This window comes from Symphalangus syndactylus, chromosome 7 (assembly GCF_028878055.3).
Source record: "Symphalangus syndactylus isolate Jambi chromosome 7, NHGRI_mSymSyn1-v2.1_pri, whole genome shotgun sequence".
Lineage (NCBI taxonomy): Eukaryota > Metazoa > Chordata > Mammalia > Primates > Hylobatidae > Symphalangus > Symphalangus syndactylus.
Genome location: NC_072429.2, coordinates 41,421,502 through 41,432,082, shown reverse-complemented (window position 1 = coordinate 41,432,082; position 10,581 = coordinate 41,421,502).

Here is a 10,581-nt window from a genome sequence, read left to right as displayed (position 1 = left end):
CTATTTTCTTTATCCCCCAACAAATAAATCACTCCTCACTGTTAATATCAGAGATTTGGGGAACAAATAGAAAAGAAAAAAAGAAGAAAGACAAGAAATCAAGAAGCAAATAGAGTATATTATCAAGCAAAACTCTATTTGACTTTCTGCTGCATCCCCAAAGCCTAGTTATAAACAACATGACAAATCCTCTTTTTTGTACTACCCTCCCCTAATCCTGAGAATTTCAGTGTTCTCTTAACCTCTTTTCCCACTCCGTGGGCAATCCTAAATAAACCAACCTTGAATAAGATGCTCCAGCTTTGGGGATTATCTCACTATTTTACAGAGATGTGTCATCTCCGAATATAACCTGACAGGATTTTTATTATTTATTGATAATTCTTAAGTTAGATGCCAAGGGTCTAGCAATTGGAACAGAGGAAACTGTTTAAAAAATAAAATAGCACAAACTTTTCTGTTAGTGTGAAAGCAGGTTCTACCTATAATTTACTCATTTCCACCTGCTCTCAGAAACCCCATGCCTATCTTCCTGCAGAAATCACAAAACCTGTTGAATTGCAGCTATTGACTTGGAAATTGAATTTGGAGGAAAATCTCTAGCTCTTTGTGCACCTTCTGCCTCCTCTTTAAAGCTATTTAAGACCCAGAGCTTTTATATTCCCTCTCTTCACTTGTCTGTTTCATGCTGATTTCTCCCTTTCTTGAGTCTTACCACCCATAATCACATATTGTGCTGCCTTTTTCTCTGATGCAGCGATGCTGTCAGCTTGAGAGCAGCAGCCATAGCTTATATCTCCCACAGCATCTAGCATGGGGCCAGCAATGTTGCAGTTGCTCAAAAACACTTCTTTGGTGATCCTCCTTTAGTTGTGTCCCCACTTCTGCACGGCTGCTCTGTAATACTTCAGGTTAGTTCATCCAATCTCAAATGTGTGGGATCAGATGGGATGCTCTGCAGAATTGCCTTGGATTGGCTCACTTGAAGTTTCAGCAAAGAAAGAATTGGTTGCCAACATTTAAGAATCAGGAGACTTTAGGTAACATTTCTGATTTCTGGCCTCTCTTTAGGAATTGGATGATTTGGCAATACTGGCCCCCATTCTTGCACATCAGCAACTCAGTGTAGCTAAATGGCATTCACATGGGTCATGTTCTCTAAATCTAGTGGCCCTCAATTCCAGTCAGCTTCATTTATTTATTATAAATTTCATATACCTCTGCCTGGGTCAAAAGTTTATGAGTCTGACCAGTCAGTGTCTGCTTTACAGGAAATTCAGATTATTCTCCCCCAAAGCCTATCATTTTTAAAATCAGCACTACCTATTTTGTCTAAAACCAACTCCATTGTCTCAGACTCTGGGAATGTTTTGTGTTTTTGTTCCCTCCCTATCTTTACTGCTGGCCTCACTGTTCTAGTTACCCAGACCTAAAGCCTCTGGGTTTCTTTATCTCCATCCTATCCCTCACTAAATGCTACATATTCCACTCCAACACATTTTCAGACTCTGTCTCCTCCTTTCCATTTCTACTGCCCTGCTTTCTGGCCTTCTGTACTCCTTACCTGGATCTCCTAACTTGCCTTCTATCCTTCAATCTCTGGTCTTCAAATTCATTCTTTACATTTTATCAAGGAGCACAGATCTGATTCTATTACTTCTGTGTTCCAAAACAAAACAAACAAAACAAAAAACTCCAAAATCTCCCTGTTGCCCGAAAACCTTTCTGAACTCCGTGGACTCCACCATTTGTGCCCAATTTACCTTGATAGCCTTACCAGCTCTGTATCTTCCAGGGATACCTCTATCCCATCAGGCTATCCTCCAGTCTCCAAAACAGCTGTGTGCTAGTCCACTCTGAGGCTGAGCTCTAAGCTGTGCAAACCCTTCCATGAGACTTGGGAAAATGCATTGCCCCTCCTGCATGGATGAACTGTTTAAAGAAGACCTGGAGAAAAGAACTCAAATAAGTGACTTTTTTTTCTGTCATGACCAGATTCCAGCCACAGTGATTCAGGATGGGGAGGCTACTTCCTGAGAGGATAGAGCCTTTCCCAAACATCTTGAATCTTCGCAAACAGAAATTGATTTTGCCTGAGTAAAACCAACCCCTTGTGAATCTCACTATCAATCATTTCTCTGATTTGGCATCCTTGGGACTCAGTTTGAAGATTTCCAGCGGGACAGAAAAATTACAGTTTATTTCTTACTTTCAGAAAAGAGAATAAGAGCCAATGTGCCTTTTAGGAGCCATACTAGTTATATCTTGATTTATATGTGTTTTCTTTGGTTTTTAACAAGGTTTGATTTCCACTAGCCAAATTATTAAGCACATGGAAGGTTCTTACAATGGGCTGAGGAAAATGTTGTTTTCAGACCTCCCTTCCCTTGCTCGGCTTTCTATTTCTGTTAATGGGCTTAAAACTAATTAGAGTAAATTAATTCCTCAGAATAATAACAATTGCCAGAGAGTCAAAACTAACACTCTATTCTTAGAGATGAGAGCTTCCTGGGGGCTGGGAAACAATTACAACTTCTTAATGATCTATGGAAGAAAAGGATGCTGGATCTGTATCAATTATGTTTTATTTATTTGTTTCAGAAACTTTTAATGAATTTAAGAGGAAAATTATACATCTCAATAGAAAGCGCTTACCCTCTCTGAACCATGTTCCTCCTGTGGTCACAAGAGGCTCATTAGGCTGGCCTTACAGCACTTGGGACAACGACAAAGCTCCACAGAAAATCATGATGAGCAGTGTTCATTATCTATTCATGAGCACCTTTCTTACATATTTACTATTTGCAAAATATTGGATGTCATCAGCATATGAGAGTCCAGGAGAAATCTCACCTCCTTGCAAAGACAAAACTGGAAAAGCCTGAGTCTTTCTACCCAGTTGAGGGAACCCAACCTGAACATGATGCCTAGTCATTCTTTGACTCAGTTTAAATGAGGTGAAGCTGAGCTGTACTCTCTGCAGCCCAAATATCTCTGGTTGAACAAAGAACATTAGCACCTAAGGCCAACAACTCTCAAAGTTTCTGTACTGCGAATGATCCAACAGCTGAAGAAACTCAAGTTCATCTCACCTCCAATGTCTCTCTTGAATCTACTCCTTTCTGTCCATCTACACAGTTAGATACTAACCATCAGCCGTGCCATCTCTTGCCACCATACATCATTTGTAATATAATTAGTCTCACACTTATATCAGTTTCCCATCTCACTCCTCTCATCTATTTTCCACATTACAAACTGAGTGATTGTTTTGCTTCCTACAACACAGTTCTTATCATCACCATTGTTATTATTGAAATTATATTATCATAATTATCATAAGTCAGGTCTTAATTGTAAGCAAAAAAATAAACTCTGGCTAATTAAAGCAGAAATAATGAACTTAATGGATATGGGCTGATTTCCATAATTCCTAGGAAGTCCAGAGAACTATTTCAGAAGCTACACATCCAGGAATCCCTTCTTTTCAGGGATGTATGGTGAAGGCACACAGCCTCCACCGCCACACATTGCCTCTGCAGTTTGCTCTGTTAGCATTTTGAGGTAGAGCTTCAGATGTTACTGCTAGAACCACTGCCTCTGCTGACGCTAAGAATCACATACAGCTGCCACCACTAGAACCAACCTCCCCAGAAAGAAGTCTGCATGATTGGTTCTTCATTGTATAATGTGATTCAGACAAAGTCTGATGCATCCAATTAGTGAATTCTTAGCTAAATGTCTATACCTTTGCTTCATAGGAGATGGCACTGCCAACCTTTAAAATGGACTCTGACTCAAAAGATAGGAGACTCTCCAACAAAGGAAACAGTGGCCAGGAAGAATAATTGATGTCCACTTTAATATCATTTATTTAGCACCTACTATATCCCAAAGACTTCATACACATTATCTCTACAATATTTCAGCAAAATAGATATTTTTGTCCATTTTATACAATCCTGAACTTTCAGGATCAAGACAGAACACAAACAGATGATGAAGACTGAAACTGGAAATGTGTTGGTTCATGCAATTGAAATGTGAGTTGTATGAGAGCAAGACTTATTTCTCTCATACAAAGATAAATTCTGAATGCCTTTAGTTGTGCCTGGTACAGATCAATAAAGCATACAGCCAGCAAGCTTGATCCAGGGGCTCAAAAGATGTCATTACAATTCAGCATCACCCTATCTCTCTATTGCAGGATCTGGCCAGCAGACCACAATGCAAAGGGGCTCTCTCTTTGTTCCCAGGTGGATCGGCAGGTTGAGAAATAATAGACACACACAAGGTAGTGAAAGCTGGGTCCGGGGGGTCACCGCCTTCTGGTCCTGTGGTGCTAACAAAGCACTGGATATACCAGCATTTATTATTAAGTTTAGTGAGGGCGGGGGTAGGTTAGTGAGGGATTTAGGATCATTTGATTATGAGGTGAGATGGTCACATGGGGATGAAGTAATTCTTTAACATAACATTCATATGTAGAAGTACAGTACATTTGTATGTAGAAGTACAGTATACAGAGATAAGAATTTACAATATAGTGTGTGCATCAGTAATTTCTAACAGAGCCTTAAAACAGAAACACATTTTTCCATAACCTATGATTAGCAAGATATTAATCAGCAGTAACAGTTGCAACAAAAGCTGGTTACAAGAAATCCATGGAAACAGGACGTGAAGCTAGACAACCGGTTAGACCAGAAATTCTCAGAAGGCAGTATGCCTTAACCCTAAAGAGGCCCAGAAGAGCTGTGGCAAGATGAAGGCATTTATAGCCCTATCTTATCCATATGGACAGGCGCCCCCCATGCATCCATTTATAGACTCTCCACAAGGGTCGCATTCCATTCCCAGAGCTATGAACATCTGCTTTTCTGGGATAGGAATCTTGGTGGTATGAAACCTCCCTGACTGCACGTCCATTCATAGGCCCTCTGCAGGGGGAAGCATATCACACGCTGTTGGCTCATTCTGGCAGTCCAAACTGGCATTGTCTTTACACAATCCTGCATGCAATTATGTATTTACAATAATCAGGAGCATTTCATCTTTTATTCCATAGCAATAGTTTCAGGGGGTCTCCCTACATCTCTCTGCTCTGCATCATGTTTTATACCCTGACAGATTACATTCCCAAAGGCAAAAAACTTCCCTTTCCCATCACCTCCACCCATATATACAAGAAATAAGTCTCACTGTCTTGGCCCAAGTCATATACCTATCTCTGAAACAATCAATGAGGCCAACATGATAGAAGGCTCAATTGGCCAAGCTTGGGTCCTATGACTACTTCCGGAATTTTAGAAAAAGACAACTGGGCTGTATTGACTTAAATAAAGGAAGAAACATTCTAAAAATGAAGCCTAGGGTCCTTTGATAAGAATAAAAGCAGCAGAAATGACATTGGGCATGCAAAGTTAACAAATGCCTACAATGTAGAGCACAATTCCACCTCTGTATAGCATTTTCAGGATTCCAAAGTGCTTGAAAACAAATTCCCTCCTTTGAGCTCTCAAAAATGCCATCAGCACAGCACAGTTTTATCTTTACAGGTAAGAAAACTGAAGATCAGAGAGGGTAAGTGACTTTCCCAGGCTCACATAGTAAGACAATAGCAGAGCCAGAAATTAAAGTTGGAGCCCCTATTTTTGCCCAGTGTCTTTTTTCCTGGACCCCGGGAATCTATGAAAATATGAGAGAGTGGGAAATTATTAGCCATCTTAAGAGCAAATAGTCTTTGAACTAAGGAAACTGTATTCAGGTAGCACATTTATTATGAAATGTTTTATTTTCCTTAAAATAATCCATGTCATTAATTTAGATCACCTTATCAACTAAAGCAACATCTTACTGACTTCAACATTCACAGCCACAGTGCTGATTAGTGCCTTTCATATCCTATTTAGAAGAGGATGTCATATGTATTACCATGCCCTCTGTGTAATAAATTTGACATTTCAGATAGCAACAAATGGCTAGAAAATTGGCCCCTTGAGGCTAATAGCCCAGCAGCATTTACATGTAATTATTCTGCCCAAGAATTTAATCTTGTTGGGCATAAAAGTTATGCTGAGTAGAAAGCCCCTGAACAGTCAACCCTGGACTTGAAAGATAGATATTAGCATGAGCACTGGATTCTGAACATTCATTCCTATGCTTGAAGAGAATTCCCCATGGCCAAGTGTATTTCTGCAACAAATGTAGATGTTTTGCTCTGTGTGATACCAATTACCCTCTAACAGTTATAAGTGGGATCTTTTTTTGGTCCCCACACTGTCATTTTTGCCATTTTTCTGTAGCTCTGATTGCCTGTCTCCTGAGTCATGGGTCATGAATTAATGATTTTCTGTGGATATTTGCACTGCCACTGCTCTTTCCAGTTAGAAGACTCGTGAACCTGCTGGTTTAGGAGGGCAAAGTGGTTACCATTAGCCCCCTCCCTTTTTTCGACTAACTAAGAGAATAAAACTCAAAGACACACAGATATTTAGCTAATGACATACAGCTACACAATGAGAGAGAAGGTTACCTGAGTCTCTAATTATATCATCCCTATCACTGAGTGCCCATTCATCCACTCATTTCATATTAAGTGCCTATAATATGCCAAGCATTAGATTATGTATGTAAATACAAAGTTCAACTAAAGAGATAAAGAATCTACTTTCGGGAAGCTTATATTGTGGTGGGAAACACAGAAAATAAGCAAGCAAATTAATAATATAAAAGAATTAATATTAGGAAAATGACCATATTACCCAAGCAATCTATAGATTCAGTACAATCCCTATCAAAATGCCAATGACATTCTTCACAGAAATAGATTTTTAAAATCTTAAAACTTGTATGGAACCACAAAAGACAGTGAAAGGCCAAAGCAATCCTGAGCAAAAAGAAGAAAGCCGGAGGCATCACACTACCGGCCTTCAAAATGTACTACAAATTTGTAGTAACCAAAACAGCATGACACTGGTATAAAAACAGACACATAGACTAATGGAACAAAATAGAGAATTCAGAAATGAATCCAAGTATCCACAGCCAACTGATTTTTGATGAAGGTGCCAAGAACACTCACTGGGTAAAGGAGAGTCTTCAATAAATGGTGCTGAGAAAACTGGATATTCATATGCAGAAGAATAAAACTATACCCCCACTTCTCACCCTGCTCAAAAATCAACTCAAAATGAATCAAAGACCTATATGTAAGAACTGAAACTATTAAACTACTAGAAGAAAATGGGAAAAATGCTTCAGGATATGGATCTGGACAGATTTTATGAATAAGACCTCAAAAGCACAGAAAACAAAAACAAAAATAAACAAATGGAATTTTATCAAATTAAAAAGCTCTGTGCAGCAAAGGGAACAATCAACAGAGTGAAAAGACAATATCGAAAATGGAAGAAAATATTTGCAAACTATCCAACAGCGGATTAATATCCAGGTTATATAAGGTGCTCAAGCAACTCAACAGCAAAAAATAAATAAATAAATAATCCAATTGAAAGATGGGCAAACGATCTGAACAGGTGTTTCTCAAAACACACACACATGCACATCAACATCACTAATCATCAGGGAAATGTAAATCAAAACCGCAGTGGAGTATCATCTCCAGATAGAATGGCTATTATCAAAAATAGAAATATTAGCAAATGCTGGTGGGGATATGGAAAAGGGGAACTCTTCTACACTCATATATGGAAGCTAAAAACAGTGATTTTACAGTGGCAAACAGTAGAATAGAGGATACTAGAAGCTGAGAAGGGTGAGGGAAGGGGACATAGGGAGAGATTTGTTAAATGATACAAAATTATAGCTAGAAAGGAAAAATAAATTCTGGCATTCTATGTCAATGGGAGATGACTATAGTTAACAATAATATATGATAGAGTTTCAAATAGCTAAAAGGAGGATATTGAATGCTCCCAACAAAAAGAAATGATAACAGTTTGTGATAATGGATATGCTAATTATCCTACTCTGATCAGTATATATAATATGTATGGAAACATCACTATGTACCCCACCAATATGTACAATTGTTACATGTTCATTAAAAAATAAAAAAATATGTTTATTAAAAAATAAAAAAATAAAATATGTCTCAGTTTGAAATAAGAACTATAAAGACAATTATGTGAAAAAAAGTGACGGGTTGGGGAGAAGTGATTACTCAGACAAGGTAGTCAAGAAAGGACTCTAGAAAGACAGATGTTAAAGCTGAGAACTGAAATATGAGAAAGAGCTAGCCATAGGAGGAGCCAGGAAAACAGTATGGGGAGTAGCAGAAATCTTAAGAATAAATGTCCTCATGTGCAAAAGATCCTGGTATGTTCCAAGAACCTATGTAAGTTTAAAATGGCTGGTGGATGGTTTTCAGATATAGTTTGGATATAGAATTGGCAATTTGCCAATCGATCGGACATAGACCCACAGGGAAAGGGATAGATTAACAAATTATCCCGTATTATCATCTTGATGAGCCACATACCTGGAGTTTCCATCGATTAAAATGGAAATACAGCAAGAGGAACAGATTGTGTGCCATTTGAAAATCAGAGGCCAGGAGTAGTGGCTCACGCCTGTAATATCAGCACTTTGGGAGGCTGAGGCAGGTGGATCACCCGAGATCAGGAGTTTGAGACCAGCCTGGCCAACATAGTGCAACTGCGTCTCTATTAAAAATACAAAATTAGCTAGGCATGGTGGTGCATGCCTGTAGTAATCCTAGCTACTTGGGAGGCTGAGACAAGAGAATCACTTGAACCTGGGAGGCAGAGGTTGCAGTGAGCTGAGATCCCAGCATTGCACTCCAGCCTGGGCAACAAGAGCGAAACACCATCTCTAAATAAATAAATAAATAAATAAATATTTAAAAATAAATAAAAAGAAAATCAGAGACCACATTTTTTGATATAGTCCAGACATAGTTATTTTCAGATGCTTATTGGTTATATAGGCCTGGAGCCAAAAGGAGAGATCTCTGTCTTCATTGAGTTTTCAGTACCGCATGAAGTTGAGAGATCTTTTTATAACAGTCAAAATCCATCAATGTTAGTTAGGGCCTTAGGCGGTGATAATTCACCTGGCTTAACCTAGGATATAGGAATAATGGCTTCTGTTGCTGCTTTTTCTTCTGCGTTATGTGAAAGATACTGAACAAAGAGAGAAACTGATTATAATTCTCACTTGAGCTTCTTTAGTATCTGTTTTAATGAAATCTTTTCTTATTGTTAAGAAGTAGTGGAGCATGGGCTCTGGAGTTAGGCTGCCTAGATTTGAATCCTGTGTGACCTGAGGCCACCACTCTAAATCTGTTATCTCATCTGTAATTGGGGAAAATAATACCTATGTCATATGGTTGTTGGGAAGGTTAAATTTAGATAAAGTGTGTCAAGGGTCATGGTAACTTACACACAGTAAGAGCTAAATAAATATTCATCATCATTCTAACTCTGGCTACTGATCTCAAATCATAGAGTACCGTATTTGAAAGGGCTCTCAATTGCAAGTGACAGAAAACAAATTCAAACTCACTTAAATAGAAGGAAATATACTGGATCATGCAACTGAAAAAGCTAGGGACATATAGATCAGATTGCCCAGAAGCTCAAAGAACACCATCTGCTGCCTGGTGTGTTGCTCCCTTCTTAAGCTTATCCCCTCGTATTGAGTAACAAAATGGCCAGCAGCCCCTCCACAATGACTATTGGCTCTGAAAGTCCCCAAGGAAGGAGAACATCTCTTTCTCAATAATTCTAATTAAAGTGCTGAGGCTGAGTCCCATGTGTTAGCACATGTTCATTCTAATGAGATGGCCAGGTGGGAAGGGCTTCCCGGCAAAACTCAGGTCATACACGGACTTGAAGGATGGTGAATGAGGGGGTTTTATTGAGTGGTGGAGGTGACTCTCACTGGGATGGATGGGAAGCTGGATAGGAGATGGAACGGGAAGATGATCTTTTCCTGGAGTTTAGCTGTCCAGTGGCTGATCTCCTCTCCAACTGTCCCCAGTTGAACTCCCCTCGACGTTCAGATGCTCCTTCTCTTCTCTCCTTCTCTGCCGCTCTTCTGCTCTTCTGTTCATCAGCTCATGGAGCCTGGGGCTTGGGGTTTATATGGGTACATAACAGGGGTACGTGGTGGGCCAAAATGCAACTTTTGTGTGCAAAAATCGGAATGCCTGTTGCCATTTAGGACCACAGGTTTCCAGCCTTGAGGGTGGGACCTTTGCCAGGGAACCACCCTCTTCTACCCAGTATTTCCCTGTCTCCTGTCTATATCAACATGTTATTCTACTGCTTAAGTCTATTCCTGCTCCATACTCTGAAGGCTCCAATAGCTCCTAGCATTTCCCCTTCACAGTGATTATCATCATTATAATTCAAAAATCACTCCTTCACAAGCCTATAAACTTCTTGAGGGTAAGGACTGGGTTTTCTTAACACATCCCTGTATCTGCAATGCCTAGAACAGGGCCTGCCGTGCTCCACTTGCTGGATGAATATTTGTGGAATAAATACTTAAATTTTTGACACTGTTCTGCCCCCCTCTGGATAGAGCAGATTG